The sequence below is a fragment of the Rhinatrema bivittatum genome, chromosome 14 (genome assembly GCF_901001135.1).
Source record: "Rhinatrema bivittatum chromosome 14, aRhiBiv1.1, whole genome shotgun sequence".
NCBI classification, from domain to species: domain Eukaryota; kingdom Metazoa; phylum Chordata; class Amphibia; order Gymnophiona; family Rhinatrematidae; genus Rhinatrema; species Rhinatrema bivittatum.
Genome location: NC_042628.1, coordinates 30,058,113 through 30,075,355, shown reverse-complemented (window position 1 = coordinate 30,075,355; position 17,243 = coordinate 30,058,113).

Genomic DNA, 17,243 nt, shown 5'->3' with positions numbered 1-17,243 from the left:
TGCAGGACATCCCCAGACGGTTGCTCCTTGACAATATGAGGAATGACATTTCACTCATCCTTAATGCCCCACACAAGAGTTGTTTGGTTTGAGGTTATTCCCCATTGCCAGTTCATTGATGCATCACTGTGGGGACGCTGGATGCAAAAACTTAATAAGCAGATTGATAACGTCACAGAACATCATGGGGGGTTTGCATGTTAGGTATGACTGGCTCTGCACTGAATGTGAGGAATTGCTTCACAGAGAAGGGAGTACACCTTTCTGATATGGGGCAACGTCTTTTTCTGAATACCTTGAGACGTGCCATTCACAGGGTGATGCTTGAAGTTTTAGTCTCTGGGCTGCAGCTTGTGTTAAGGGAGGTTCCCAGGTAAGCTTTATAGCTACCCGGGCCCTATGACCAGCGTACTCAAGTTGGAAGGAAGGTTTCCAATTAAAGGCAGTGCATCATGTGTGATTGACTATCCCTAGATATGCTAGGGGGCTGTCTGCCGTCAAGGCTGATTGGCAATAGACCGGATGCCCCCATCAGTTGGGCAATCACCTTGTTTGTGTGAGGCAGGTTAACCGGAAATACCCAGGAGGAACACCTCTTGGTAGGACAGGGCCTTGCTTGGCTGTAGCAGGCCCCAGGTCCTGAAGTGACGTACTGCCTGTCACAGTAGGAGGGCTCGATAGATATACTTGTTATGGCTTAGGTATTATTGTATATCTGTTCTACAATAAAAGTTGCGGCCAATTTTTACCAACACATTGTCTCTATTATTATGAGGGTTTGGGAGTAAAGGCTACCATCACTCCCTTTTCGAAACAAACTGGTCATGGCTACTTAGATTATTGTTTTAAATCTGCTGGTTGTTAGTTTCATGGAGTTTCCACTAGTCCTAATGAGATCAATATTCAGAAGCTAGACAAATAAGTAGGACTTATCTGGCTAACTAGTGCCTCTGAATATCCTATTATGTTCAGCGGCTGCTAGATAGCTGGATAACTTACTTATCAAGCTATCTAGTTAGATAGACCAGATGGTATGCATCCTAGGATACTGAAGGAACTAAAAAATGAAATTTCTGATCTATTAGTTAAAATGTTTAACCTATCATTAAAATCATCCATTGTACCTGAAGACTGGAGGGTGGCCAATGTAACCCTAATATTTAAAAAAGGCTCCAGGGGCAATCTGGGTAACTATAGACCAGTGAGCCTGACTTCAGTGCCAGGAGAAATAGTGGAAACTATTCTAAAGATCAAAATTGTAGAACATATAGAAAGACATGGTTTAATGGAACACAGTCAACATGGATTTACCCAAGGGAAGTCTTGCCTAACAAATCTGCTTCATTTTTTTGAAGGGGTTAATAAACATGTGATAAAGGTGAACCAGTAGATATAGTGTATTTGGATTTTCAGAAGGCATTTGACAAAGTCCCTCATGAGAGGCTTCTAAGAAAACTAAAAAGTCATGGGATAGGAGGTGATGTCCTTTTGTGGATTACAAACTGGTTAAAAAACAGGAAACAGAGAGTAGGATTAAATGGTCAATTTTCTCAGTGGAAAAGGGTAAACAGTGGAGTGCCTCAGGGATCTGTACTTGAACCGGTGCTTTCCAATATATATATAAATAAACATACTTATTAAATAAACATACACATGCTTACTGTGACTCCAACATCACTCTAAGCTTCAACAGCAAGAGGAAATGTGGAAAAAAGGATTCACACTCACAAAGAGGGGAGTAGCTGGCTTGTTACGGCGGTTACTACCCCAAATCAAATAAGCCTGATACTTCACTTTCAATGCATATATAGCATAGTTCTCTGATTCAACGGCAGGGGAGAAGAAAAGAGGGTTTGCACTCACAAAGCGGGGAGTAGCTGGCTTGTTACGGCGGTTACTACCCCAAACCAAATGTGCCTGATACTTCACTTTCGATGCACATCCAGCATGGCTCTCTGCTTTAACATTATGGGAGAAGACTGATACTTCACGCATATCCAGCATAGCTCCCTGCTTCAATGGCAGGGGAGAAGAAAAACGACCAATAAGGGCTGTATAACATAGTCTGGGTAAAACAAATAAGCATGGGTGTAGCTTGCTTATTGCGGCGGCTACTACCCCTAACTAATCAAGCTAGATATTTCACTTGGATGCAGCTCCATCACTGCTCTCTACATTAAAGGTGGGGGTGGAAGGGAAATAGAACCAAGAGCTAAGAGAAACAGATAAGTATGAGAGAAAAAATGTGTGAGGCTTGCTGGGCAGACTGGATGGGCCATTTGGTCTTCTTCTGCCGTCATTTCTATGTTTCTATGTAAATGATCTGGAAAGGAATATGACGAGTGAGGTTATCAAATTTGTGGACGATACAACAAGTAGTTAACTCACAAGTGGATTGTGATACATTACAGGAGGATCTTGCAAGACTGGAAGATTGGGCATCCAAATGGCAGATTAAATTTAATGTGGACAAGTGCAAGGTATTGCATATAGGGAAAAATAACCCTTGCTGTAGTTTCACGATATTAGGTTCCATATTAGGAGCTACCACCCAGGAAAAAGATCTAGGCATCATAGTGGTTAATAATTTTAAATCATCAGCTCAGTGTGCTGCAGCAGTCAAAAAAGCAAACAGAAAGTTAGGAATTATTAGGAAGGGAATGGTTAATAAAACGGAAAATGTCATAATGCCTCTGTATTGCTCCATGGTGAGACCGCACCTTGAGTACTGTGTACAATTCCGGTCGCCGCATCTCAAAAAAGATATAGTTGTGATGGAGAAGGTACAGAGAAGGGCAACCAAAATAATAAAGGGGATGGAACAGCTCCCCTATGAGGAAAAGCTGAAGAGGTTAGGACTGTTCAGCTTGGAGAAGAGACAGCTGAGTGGGGATATGATAGAGGTCTTTAAGATCATGAGAGGTCTTGAACGAGTAGATGTGAATTGGTTATTTAGACTTTCGAATAATAGAAGGTCTAGGGGGCATTCCATGAAGTTAGCAAGTAGCACATTTAAGATTAATCAGAGAAAATTCTTTTTATTTATTTATTTATTTATTTAACATTTTTCTATACCGAACTTCATGACAAGCTTCATATCAGGCCGGTTTACATCAAACTTGGGGGTTAACTTAACAAGAAACCATATAACAAGAAGGCCGAAGCGCAGTTACAAATAACAGGGGGAAAGAACTTGGAGGCTAGAGAAGCCAGGAAATAAAGGACAAGAAAAACTGGAGAGTAAACATGGATGGAAATGCAATTACTGGGTTGGTCTTTTAGTCTATTGAGCTAATAGAAAGCTCAGTTAAGATGTTATGTTTCAGGGAAGGCTTGGACAAAAAGCCAAGTCTTGAGTTTTTTCCGGAAGGTAGTCAGGCAGGGTTCCAGTCGTAGATCCGTCGGCAGGTTATTCCAGATGGTGGGGCCAGCTGTGGAAAGTGCCCGCTCTCTCGTGGAGGTTAGTCGAATGAATTTAGTTGGGGGAACTTGAAGGGTTCCTTTGAGAGCCTCTCTGATGGGTCTTGCAGATGTGTATGGTTTGAGTGGTAACTGAAGGTCTAAAGGAAGTTGGTTGTGTATGGATTTGTGGATGATGGTGAGAGCTTTGTGCCAAATTCTGTATTTAATAGGTAACCAGTGTAGGTTTCTAAGTATCGGGGTGATGTGAGTTCTCCGGTTAGTATTAGTTAAAATCCTGGCTGCTGAGTTCTGGAGCATCTGTAGAGGTCTGGTGGCAGAGATCGGAAGTCCTAAGAGGAGAGTGTTGCAGTAGTCGATTTTGGAGAAAATCGTTGACTGTAGCACTGTTCTGAAGTCCTGGAGGTGGAGGAGGGGTTTGAGTCTTTTCATAACTTGCAGCTTAAAGAAACAGTCCTTCGTAATATTGTTAATTGATTTTTTTAGATTTAATTGGTTATCAATGGTGACTCCTAAATCTCTGACTTGAGTGGTCTGAGGGATAGAGGTTGTCTGGTTGTGGCTGGTAGAATGGTCGGGGGAGATGAGAAGAATTTCTGTTTTGGCTGCATTGAGTACCAGGTTTAGGCTGGTGAGTAGGTGGTTAATGGACATGAGGCAGTTTTCCCAGAAAGATAGCGTTTTTGGAAGGGATTCTTTTATAGGGATCAAGATCTGCACGTCGTCAGCATATAAATAGTGGGTTAGATTGAGGTTTGTGAGTAGCTGGCAGAGGGGTAGTAGGTAGATATTAAAGAGAGTGGGGGATAGAGAGGAGCCTTGGGGAACACCTAGGGTAGATTTGAAGTTGGGAGATTCTTTATTGTTGATGGTGATCTTGGAGCTTCTGTTATTGAGGAATGAGCTAAACCATTGGAGGGCGTAACCAGTTTAGTGATGTGAATCATTTTTTGACGATTTAAAAAAATCATCAGATATTTTTTAAATCGTCAAAAATTGTTAGAGTTGCGATACAATAGAAATTACCCCGATTTATCGTGAAAAATTGTAAATCGGGGGAGGGGGAGGGTGGGAAAACCGGCACACCAAAACAACCCCTAAACCCACCCCGACCCTTTAAAACAAATCCCCCACCCTCCCAAATGCCCCCAAAATGTTTTAAATTACCTCGTGGTCCAGTGGGGGGGGTCCCAGCGCGATCTCCTGCTCTCGGGCCATCGGCACCATTTTGGCTGCCACTAATATAAATGGCGCCGATGGTCCGATACAAAAACAAAAACCCACCCGACCCTTTAAAATGACCCCCTTAGCCTCCCCCCCCAAAACCTTTTAAAATTACCTGGTGGTCCAGTGGGGGTCCGGGAGCGATCTCCTGCACTCAGACCGTATTGCCAATATTGAAAATGGCGCCGGCGCTACCTTTGCCCTGTCACATGGTAAGGGCAAAGGGCCATCGGTGCCATTTTTATTATCGCAGTCGATGGCCTGAGAGCGGGAGTTTGCTCCCCGCGCTCCCGCTGGACCACCAGGCAATTTTAAAACCTTTTTGGGGGGTTCGGGAGGGTGGGGGAGGGTTTTTTGATTATCGGATTGGACGCAGCCGATAATCAGAACTCAAATCAGGCTGGGCGATAAAAATTTTAAGATTTGGATCGGAACCGGAACCGATCAGATTCCGGTTCCGATTCACATCTCTAATTCTTTTTCACTCAGCGCACAGTTAAGCTCTGGAATTTGTTGCCAGAGGATGTGGTTAGTGCAGTTAGTGTAGCTGGGTTCAAAAAAGGTTTGGATAAGTTCTTGGAGAAGAAGTCCATTAACGGCTTTTAATCAAGTTTACTTAGGGAATAGCCACTGCTATTAATTGCATCAGTAGCATGGGATCTTCTTAGTGTTTGGGTAGGTGTCATGTTCTTGTGGCCTGGTTTGGTCTCTGTTGGAAACAGGATGTTGGGCTTGATGGACCCTTGGTCTGACCCAGCATGGCAATTTCTTATGTCTTATGGATAAATTGTGGACAGGCAATGGTCAGATCAGGGTGGCACTACTTGGATAAGTTATCCAGCTAAGCACTGCAGTGATAATGAGCTTTAGACAGATAACTTATCCAGCTAAGTTAGACCTGCTCTTCCCTATTTTCCTCATTTGGAACTGCTTTCCATTTTTTTAATGATGCCCTTTTTGATTTAATTGCCTCTTTTACCTCACTATTAAAGCAGCCTAGTAGTCATTTGGTTTTCTATTGTCCTTTTTTAATAAGAAATTAATGGAATACATTTTGTTTGGGCTTCAAGGATAGTAATTTTAAACAGCATCCATGCCTCCTGCAAGTTTTAAAACTTTAGAATTTTGCCTTTCAGTTTTTTCCTAACAAATGTCCTCATTTTATTATAATATCCCTTTATATTGTTAAATGCTATTTCAGTAGTTTTTCTTAGAATTTGCCCTCCAATGATTATGTCAAATTTTATTACATTATGATCACTGTTGCCAAGTAGATCCACCACCTTTATCTCTTGCAACTGGTCCTGTGTTCCACTGAGTGCTTGATCTAATATAGTTCTTCCTCTCGTCTGTTCCATGATGAATGGCTACATGAAGCAGTCATTGATGGCATCAGGACACCTTGCATGTCCTGATGTGACATTTAGCCAATCAATACTCGGAAAAATGAAATCTTCTATTATTATTGTTTGCCCATTTTATTAGCCAATCTAATCTCTGTTAACATTTTACAATCTGTTTTCTCATCCTGGCCAAGCAGGCGGTAATATATCCTTACTACTGTACTCTTCCCTTTTACCCTTAGAATTTCTATCCATAAGGATTCCAGAATGCAGTTTATGGATGCGAGCTTTTAAAGGGCAAATTGTTTTCCTTTGAACATTTGTATAAAGTGCAACTTTCAAATTTATTCACGGTACTGTATTTGCACACATTACTGGATGTGCACAACTTATAAAATACAATGTACTTCTGCTCTGAAAGCATGTTTCCATATTCTTGAATATTACCAATGCAAGAAAGCATTTACTTTCTCTACCTATTTTATAAACATATGCATGTATAATTTAAGCATTAAAAAAATGTATACATAATAACTCAGATTTAAAAGCGGAAGCAAGTATTTTATAAAGCATACATGTATACCATTTTGAAAATACTTGTATGCATATTTGAAATTACCATTTCGTCAATACCTTCACCAATTTACCCCATCCATCTCCACCTAGCACTTCACCAGGAACACCCATCAGTTCACCAGACCTTCCACTCAAAACTTTCAAAGAAACAGGCTAGTCTGATTTCATGTACACTAATCAGTTATGTATGAATAAGTTTGATAATTTATATTCATTGATCTCTTATAAAATAACAAGTACCACATATATTCCTTGAACTTGTCCTAGACTGTCCCTGTACTTCCCCTTTTTGTATCAGTAAAATGTTCACATGGAACCAAAAGTACGTTCATATTTTTTATATTTACCCTATAAAATAGCATATATATGAATACATGTTACTTAAGTACATACATGCTATTTTTCCACAGGGTGAAAATTTACTTCTGAGTTTGCAAGTATGTGGGCAAATTGAAAATGACCCCTATAAATGTCAATGAACAACAGTGTCATAATTTAATAGCAGAAAATACCTTTGTGACAGTTGAGGCAAAATTGAGGACCTATAAGCCACCAAAACATTGCAAGGATAACGTTCAAACTATGCCAGGTGGCATGTACACATGTATATGGCCGCACATAGATATACAATAATATTTTGTAATCTGTGAGTATCATGTACATGCATATTATAAAATATGTACTTTACCCAGAACATAAATGTCTATGTATGCTTATACTACATACACAAAAAATAGAGAGATAACACATAACAAATGTGTATAACATTTATTTGAACAACAAAGCACACATACCTGTATAGACACTCTAAAACCTAAACTAACACATCCACACCATTCATTCACATCATGTTAAAATACATATTGCAAAAATGCACAAATTATAATTCACAGTCCTTATATATTAAATGTTTGAACTACAAGTTTCCATGAATCACAAATATGAATTAAATATTTTGACATTTAAACATATACAATTTCAAGAACGTCAATATTATCTAAACATGTGTACTAGATACAGAAAACAAGATTGCTTTTCAGCATCATTCCAAGCTGTCTCTCAGCATGAATCCTTTTACAACATGGGTCCAACAAAAGATATCTTCGTTTCACCTTCCATGAAGGCTTCCTCAGGGACTAAATGAGATCAAGATAATTCCATGTCCATTCACTCATGTAGATACACAGTAACACGAGATCCAATCTGTGACTGTTGTAACATTGACCACGAACCTCTCATAAACGCATACCAGTCAAAATAATTACAAATGCATACAAAAAGCACACCATGCATCTCTTCACAAACTCAGTATGCTCGACCACTATCTCCCCCAATACAAAACGCAAAAAACCGGGGGTGCTCGCTTATAGCGCTGCACTGTTGGGTCGGAAATTCTATTCCAATGATACCATTTCAAGAGCAACTTAGATAACCGGATGCGACGTCATATTCCGCCAAGAATCAAACTTGATTCTTGGTGGTTTTAGAGTTTAGGTTTTAGAGTTTAGGTTTTAGAGTGTCTATACAGGTATGTGTGCTTTGTTGTTCAAATAAATGTTATACACATTTGTTATGTGTTATCTCTCTATTTTTTGTGTATGTAGTAAATGATTAACAGGGAGTTATCTTTAAACGGTTGACCCTCTGTATTATTTTTACTGTGTATGCTTATACACACATACATGCAATACATTGAAAATATTTCAATGCATTGAACTCGCAAACTTTTCCTACCTATTTTAAAAATATACATGCAAAAATAAAGTAGGACTTACTCATGTAAAATGCTATTTGCACATGTAAATCTGCATATTGTAAAATATGCACGTATAATTAAAATTAACTAGTTTACCACCCAGTCCTCCTTCAGGTCTTCGATACCCTCCATGTTCTTCAGCCTGAATTTCCCCCAGTTCACCCAGACATCCCATAGAGCCAGTACTACACAATAAACAAGTTTGATATCAATTATGCCAGACAGTTAAGTGGTGTAAAATTATGTGAATAAGTTACCAAAGCTATGCATATATTTTAAAATAGCAATTTATGTACGTAACTGTTGGCCCTGCCCCAGAATACACCAGACCACCTTTTTTTATGTGCATGTGTGTGTATGTGAAATGCAAAGTACGCAATTATTTTCAACTTTTATAAAATAGCAATTATGTGAGTGCAATCTATTTACTTGTGTATATGCTAATTTTTGCATGCATAACTCTTTGAAAATTATCTCCTGTAAGTAGAAAATGTCTAACTTCATTGTATAACACCATTATTTTAATTTCAGTTCTGTCCTAGAACTGTCTTGATGACCATTCTCTTTTCTTAAAATGTCCTTACAAATAAGATAATGAACTGCAAAATAAGCAGAATGTTTATCAACTGCACAGTAATTAGAACATAAGATTGCAATTGAAGCATTTTATGCTATTTCCATAAAGCTTATAATGAATGTTATAGCATATCATGTAGATTTAAATATACATTAAACATGTTAATAAAAACGACTACTGGTCTAACTGAATCAGACATATCATTTTCGCATGGTAAATAAGTCTGGTAGTACTGTTTGGTCTCCTATGCTATTAGCAGCAAAATTCTTAATCAGGTAACTCAGCTGTATTCCATAAATCTGATTCCCTTTCTACATGAAGCTATAGTATGTTTTTTCCTCGAGTTTGATGTGTGGAGTCCATCAGCATTGTTCTTTCGGGTATGAGTGACAGTTTTGATTAAACTCCAGGAAGAAGGTCTTTTTGAAGTTACAGAAAAGAACAATCAGCAGCAGAAATAGGGATTTATCCTGGGGCTATTCAACAAAATGGCAGCCCTTTTGAAGTCAAAGAAGTATAGAGTGCTTCCAACTTGAAAACATTGGTATAATGTTGTACCTTCTCTGGTAAAAGAGAATTCTCTAACTTTCAATGTTGTTTTCTTTTTTTTTTTAAACTTTATTTTTATTTTGCATTTCAAAGTATAGACAAGAACACCTTGTACAGTAACCTGAGGTATACAACAGAAATTATAAACAATGTTGAGAAAAAAAAAAGAAGCAAAATGTCAAGCATCTTCATATAGAAAAATGAAGAGAAACGAGAAAAGCAAGCAAATATATATCACCAAGAAATAAAGAAAAAAGTATAATGAGAAGATGAACACCAATATCACTTTATAAAACCAGACTATGGGCCTCATTTTCTAAAGTATCGCAGGCCTGCGATACTTTAGGTAATGAGGGGCAGGGGGCTGAAATGGAGGGTGGTCCTGCGCTAGCCGGCAGCAATTGTACCGCGGCAGTGCGATCGCTGCCGGTTTTGCACCCAATAGCGCCACCATAGAAGGTGTAGCTATTGGGTGCGAAATAGGACGCGAAAAGGCCCTTACCTTTTTGTCATCCACGGCATCTTTGTGGAGTCAGCCCTGGTGATGCCCCAACTCCTCCTCTTCCGGGGCCGACTCCGCCCCCATCTTGGTATCACACGCGATAAGGGACTTTTCGCGTGCGATCCGTCTGGTAAATGACCCCCTAAGAATGATTATTGAGGGTGCAAATCTAAGAATGACCATAGTTGAGATGGTTCAAAAAAGATAAAATTAACATATGATAGAACACTTACAGGGATATCGCAAAACAAATTGACCCCCTTAGACAACACCTCAGGGTGCATAGAAAGAAATTGTTTCCTGTGAAGTTGGGTAGCTCTGGATATATCCATAAGGCTCTGTTTTCTGAGAGAGAGACTTTATTAAGCCCTCCTAGTTCTCAACTATTTATATCGCTATAAGAGGGCCAGCTAATAACTCAAGGTGAGGTTCTGGTGGTGGTTTACGGTTTTGGAGCCAGTTTTACATGCAGAGTGAGACGAACGAACAGCACAGTACACCTCGATGAAAATTTGATGTCATTTGGAGTGAGGAAAGTCTCACAAATGTGAGATTTCTACAATGTTCTCTCGCCCTAGCTTCATGGACTCTATAACAGGGTACTATCAAGCTAGGGCGAGAGAACATTGTAGTATTTTAACTTGTGACATTTTCCTCACTCCAAATTATGTAGAATATTCATTGATGTGTACTGTGCTGCTTGTATATCTCACTCTGCATGTCAAACTGGCCCCACTGGGTGGTTTTGGTGGTGGTGGTGGTGGGGCCCCACTGGCCCCACCACCACCACTGGCCCCACCACCACCACCAAAACCTCACCTCGAGTTATTAGCTGGCATCATATAGTCATATAAATAGTTGAATACTGTGAAGGCCTCCCCAGAAGCTCAGGCTCTCTCTCTCCCTCCCTCCCTCCCCCCCCCCCCCCCCCCCCCTCAGCCCCAAAATGCAATTAGCAACCTTTATCATGAATTATGTTACAGCCATTTTGGGTATATCACACAGCTTAATGCCAATAAAAAAGGTGTAGTTATTTCCGACATTAAAAGCATGCAATAATGCCCCTCATTTTCATTAATCCCATCCCTTTCAAAAATTTACATTCAAGCCTTGTGGTACCAGGACTATCGTACGCATTATGGCATTAATACATGTTATGCCATTATCGCGAGCTTTAACACCATAACACATTTTGATGAATGACTCTGTTGGCCATGAACACATATGCACATATAAGCAATTGAAATTCAGTGATATGAAGATGCCACAGAAACTATAATACAAATGACACACAAGTTTCTTTTGTAGTTTACAAAAGTAGTAGTGTAAAATGACCCTATGTTATGTACAAGTACAGCATGCATATTTAATTTGTAATTATTTATGCTTCATCCTTTTTCCTATGTAATATTTTCCACTGCCCCTTCATAATCCAGTAGCACTAGGGACAACATCCAAGCTTTCCCTCAAGTCCATATGATCCAAATCATTATAGACAATTCACAAAACCACCAGTGAATTGATCAAAGTCATTTAACACCAAAGCGTTATCTCACGAGACAAGGATATATCATCCAGGGATATTAATTTTGAACTGTATCCAGAAAGACAGTCATATCAATTGTACTTTTTTATAATACTATATTACCCCCATCTAAATATGAAAATATTGGTATTAATTATAATATTGTGCTCCATGTTAAAATATATCTATTATCTAACAAGATTAAGACAGGTGCCATCACTACTTATAACAAACCAACATATTAATGACATATTTGTAAATGTTTTCATTTATTAGTAGGGATGTGCATTTTTTTGCAAACAAAATAAAAAATGCAACAAAATACCCCTCATTTTATTTGCAAACAAAATGAAAAAAAATTGCATCTAAATTTTGAATTTTTTTTGTTTCTTTTAAGGAAATAGCTTGCACTGTTTCCTTAAATAATAATAATAATAAAAAAAAAAAAAACCTAAATGAAATGAAATTTGGTTGGAAAACCTCTTGAAATAGAGCAAGCATTTTTGGCCCACACAGCCCTAATAATTGATTTTCTGTTTCTATTGTTTCTCTATCAATATGCTTCAAGCAATCCACTCCTTTAGTATCCTTTCCCTGGAGTCCAGTTGAAAGCAAGGTTTGCCTTAACCTGGCTTTTAAGATCAACACATTTAAAATGAATGAATAAAATATTATATAATAATCTCTCTGCACTAGTGATGTATTTCAACTTTTTCTTTTAAAAGCTGCAATAAACCATAGCTGCTCTAAAGTATGGTCACCGGATATCGGAAAGAAAAGTTGTAGGGCTGGTGAAGAGTGTTGATGGTGGCACATCTGAAGCTGCGTTGCCAATGAACTCTTCCCAGTTTTTTTTTCGTTTTTTTTCTGCGCTTTCTTTATATTCTAAGCTTCACATAGGGAAAAGAATGGGTATTATGAAGTATTTCCTCTCATTTTCAGAGGTTATACAGTCTCTTGTCTCTGAGCCCATGGATTCCATCATGATTAGCTCCTTGATAGGAGCTGGCTCAAACCTGCCATGAGTGAGCCCCAAATCAGTGTGGAAAAAGTTTTCCTAAGCCAAGTGTGTAGGATTCCACTTTTATTATAGTTTAGTACCACTGGAAGGAACTTTAGCACTTCTGGCTTCATTGATCTAGCTGGATGTGTAGGGGATTTAGTACAGTATGTTGGACTTAACGGTCAACAAGATGGCAATGGCAGGTCTTGCCCAGATGGCTTGCTGTGCATGCACAATTTTGTTTTTGGAAGTTATTCTGTTGTTGAGAGCTTGCAAGGAAGACAGATCCATGCTAACAGCGAGAGGAGACGGGATGAATATGAAGCTGCTCTGGAGCCCAGAGGCAGTGGAACATCTGTAGTTCATGAGTCTATGGGAGCCCTGCAGAAAAATTTAACTGCTAAGCAGCAGGAGAATGCAGAATCACATTGGATACTTCTTGGGTTATTACCCTCAAGGAAATCTTGACAGCTATTGTTGAGCTTTTGATATATTCTCATTTTTCTGCGCTTTGTGGATATGCAAAGAATCCATACAAAGAGTACCGCACACAGAGAATTTTGGAATCAGAAGATTAGATATCTGACCTGAAAAGTGTAAATTCAGTTATAAACAAAGAAAAATCACAGGAAAAACAGAGTCTGGAAATAATAATAATCCCTATTTTATAAACTTGTATCAAGATAGTCCATTGTTAGAAAGCCTCATTCTGAGTCTGGTGCATTTTCTCTTCTATTTCTGTTTCTTCCATTGCATTAGTCGCCTCCTCCCCCTCATCAGGCACTTTGAGTTGTACATCCTCACCATCAGGCAGAAGTAGGCCACAGATTTGAATTAGGTTAGGGAGCTCCCGCTGTTTTTAAGGTTATTATGAATATATATATTTAGACAGTAACTTTCAAATGGGCGCACACATACGCGTATGCGTCGGCGCGAGCTCAGAGACATGGCAATTATACAACATATGCCTGTACATTATAAAATAGCCAAGGTACGCATATGTTCGTCCCCGGTTTTGCAAGTGGGCACGCACAGTCGCATAGTCGGGTATGAGCTGCGCAAGTGGGGGGATTTTATAACAGGCGCGCATCCACACCACGACCGGTTTCACCAGTTCATCCAGCAGTTCTCCCAATCTAGAACTAAGTCCTCCAAACTCCCCCTGGTTCTTTAGCCTGCACTGCCCCCAGTTACCTCAGACCCCCTTAAAACACCCAGGGATGCCTGTTTGTTTGTTTTTCTTTTTAACTTAGCAGAAGTAAAGTTACGTGGCACTGGGCCTGGGCATGCACACCCATGCATGTAGGTACTTGTGTGCCGATCTCTTGCTCATGCCCTGGAACCACCCATGCCTTGCCCCACAGTACGCTCCTTTCTCCAAAGTGAGATGTGCTTGCTTCAGCACATGTGCGCACATCCCTCCACTTTAGAAAATCAGATGGGCATGCTAATGTGCTAGGTGTGCACCCATCTCCTGATTTTGGTGCGCCCATCCCATTTAAAATTCACCTCTTACGTTTTTTTCCCTAAATATCTTTGAATTTCTGCTTTTACGACACTTAAAATCTTTCCCCCGCCCCCCCCCCCCTCTTCAAATTCCAGAAGCCCAAAACGTTTTGGATGAATCAGACCCTTTATGAATTGTAGTTTTCTAAAGTGATTTAGGTGAATATTGTTGGATACGGTGCTTTTCTGATCATCCACCTCCATTCCCATTAAAAAAAAAAAAAAAAAATCGATGGATTTGGCCTATTACTTGAAAGTCTCCTTGGGGAAACAGATTTATGTGGATTTTTCCCTGCTATATAAAATAATATTAGCTGTCCAGTATTAGTAAAAGAAAAAAAGAAAGATTCCCAAAGTAATTCACCTAAATTATTTTGTTTCATTAAATTGATCCATTCTTTGAAAATATTCATCTAAATGTTTCCCCTTTGAATTCAGGCAGTTCTACCAATAGTTATTTGTGACATCATTCATGTGACTGTCATTCAGAGAATTATCCTTATAGTTGATTTCTTTATAATGTACTAAAATATTGTCTTAAATGTGAAGCACTATCTGGGGATGGTGCCCAAGCACTATGCAATGAATTCTAAGCATAAAACCATGGACCTGAGGCAGTGTATCATCCCAATGTATGGTGGTTGATCAAAATTTAAGGAATTTCAGGTAACTCTAGAATGTTAGGTTTTCTGATAAAACTGCTCTGCTGATAGTACAGGCATACCTTCTGAAAGGATTTATGGCAATTCTGTTGCTAGAAAAGGGAGCACCACCTCAACAGTGAATATTATTTATTTGAGAAACAGAGATTTGGCTCTTGGACTTCTCTATTAATTATGGAAGGCACAAGCGATCAGTAACTTAGAGGCAGCTGGTGAAGACAACAGTGCTTATGGAATAAAACTGAATAGGTCAAATTTTTAGCTAAAGTTGAGTGCCTCATCCAGGTGGCCGAAGTGTAGCCATCTTTATTTAGGCTGCTCCATCTTGGCTGGAAATGAGTTCTTAAATTTGTGAAATTCAACTCGCCCCTGAAACAGAATGCCCTCTCTTCCCTTCCCCAGTGTATTGATGTCCAGATGATTCCCCCTCTCCCCAGGAAGATCTCCAGGACCATCTGTACCCTCTTCTAATATGACCTCATGATTCTCAAGAATCTACTGTTTCTGCTGGTAGGGAGGATGTGCCCTCCCTCCTGCTGGCACAGCTGACCTGTTGAATGAAGCTGCCTGTTAATCCATAATTTAGGAAGCTAGATCTTCTGAATAGCAACCTAATTATGCATGTTAAGGGCCATTCAAATAGAATATTATGCACAGTAAGATGGCCCCTCAAGAAGAATGTGTTTTGGCTAAAATAGTCTTTCACCTCACCTTTTATTCATGCCGGTAATTGTTTTGCCTTCCTTCCACCTTTCTTAATGCGTGGAATACATATGGACTGCACCTCTAGGATTGTATTTTTAAACAATGTCCATGCCTGTTGAATGCTTTTAAACTTTGCAGCTGCACCTTTCAGTTTTTTCTAACAATTTTCCTCATTTTATCAGTTTTCCTTTTGAAAATGTAGTGATAGAACTGTAGATTTACTTATTGTCCCCCTTCCAGTTATTAGTTCAAATTTGATCATGTTATGATCACTGTTGCCAAGCGGCCCCACCACCGTTGCCTCTCTCACCAAATCCTGCTTTCCACTAAGAATGAAATCTAAAAAAGCTCCCTCTCTCGTTGCTTCCTGAACCAATTGCTCCATGAAGCAGTTGCTTGTTACATCCAGGAACTTTTTCTCCAGCATATCCTGATATTACATTTACCCAGCATTTAGTCTCTTGGATGATCTTTATCCTGTTGGACTCTATACCCTCCCGGACATAAAGTGCTAGGGATGTGAATCGTGTCCTCGATCGTCTTAACGATCGATTTCGGCTGGGAGGGGGAGGGAATCGTATTGTTGCCGTTTGGGGGGGTAAAATATCGTGAAAAATCGTGAAAAATCGTGAAAAATCTAAAAGTCAAAAAATCGCAAAACCGGCACATTAAAACCCCCTAAAACCCACCCCCGACCCTTTAAATTAAATCCCCCACCCTCCCGAACCCCCCCCAAATGACTTAAATAACCTGCGGGTCCAGCGGCGGTCCGGAACGGCAGCGGTCCGGAACGGGCTCCTGCTCCTGAATCTTGTTGTCTTCAGCCGGCGCCATTTTCCAAAATGGCGCCGAAAAATGGCGGCGGCCATAGACGAACACGATTGGAGGGCAGGAGGTCCTTCCGGACCCCCGCTGGACTTTTGGCAAGTCTCGTGGGGGTCAGGAGGCCCCCCACAAGCTGGCCAAAAGTTCCTGGAGGTCCAGCGGGGGTCAGGGAGCGATTTCCCGCCGCGAATCGTTTCGTACGGAAAATGGCGCCGGCAGGAGATCGACTGCAGGAGGTCGTTCAGCGAGGGTTCCGGCGCCTCGCTGAACAACCTCCTGCAGTCGATCTCCTGCCGGCGCCATTTTCCGTACAAAAACGATTTGCGGCGGGAAATCGCTCCCTGACCCCCGCTGGACCTCCAGGAACTTTTGGCCAGCTTGTGGGGGGCCTCCTGACCCCCACGAGACTTGCCAAAAGTCCAGCGGGGGTCCGGAAGGACCCTCCTGCCGTCCAATCGTGTTCGTCTATGGCCGCCGCCATTTTTTCGGCGCCATTTTGGAAAATGGCGCCGGCTGAAGACAACAAGATTCAGGAGCAGGAGCCCGTTCCGGACCGCTGCCGTTCCGGACCGCCGCTGGACCCGCAGGTTATTTAAGTCATTGGGGGGGGGGTTTGGGAGGGTGGGGGATTTAATTTAAAGGGTCGGGGGTGGGTTTTAGGGGGTTTTAGTGTGCCGGCTCACGATTCTAACGATTTATAACGATAAATCGTTAGAATCTCTATTGTATTGTGTTCCATAACGGTTTAAGACGATATTAAAATTATCGGACGATAATTTTAATCGTCCTAAAACGATTCACATCCCTATAAAGTGCCACACCCCCACCAAGTTGATCCTCCCTATCATTGGGGTATAATTTGTACCCTGATATAGCCCTGTCCCATTGGTTATCCTCCTTCCACCAGGTCTGTGTGATTTTTGTGCCTGTCAGACTCTGCACAGTAAACTGTAATACTTCTCTGTAGACAGATTGCAGTGAATTAGGAGTACCGCATTGCCAGCCTTTTCAGTTTATTCTCTTTCTGAGAGATTTTGTGTCTGTGTGCTAAAGGAATTAGTCAGCAGTGC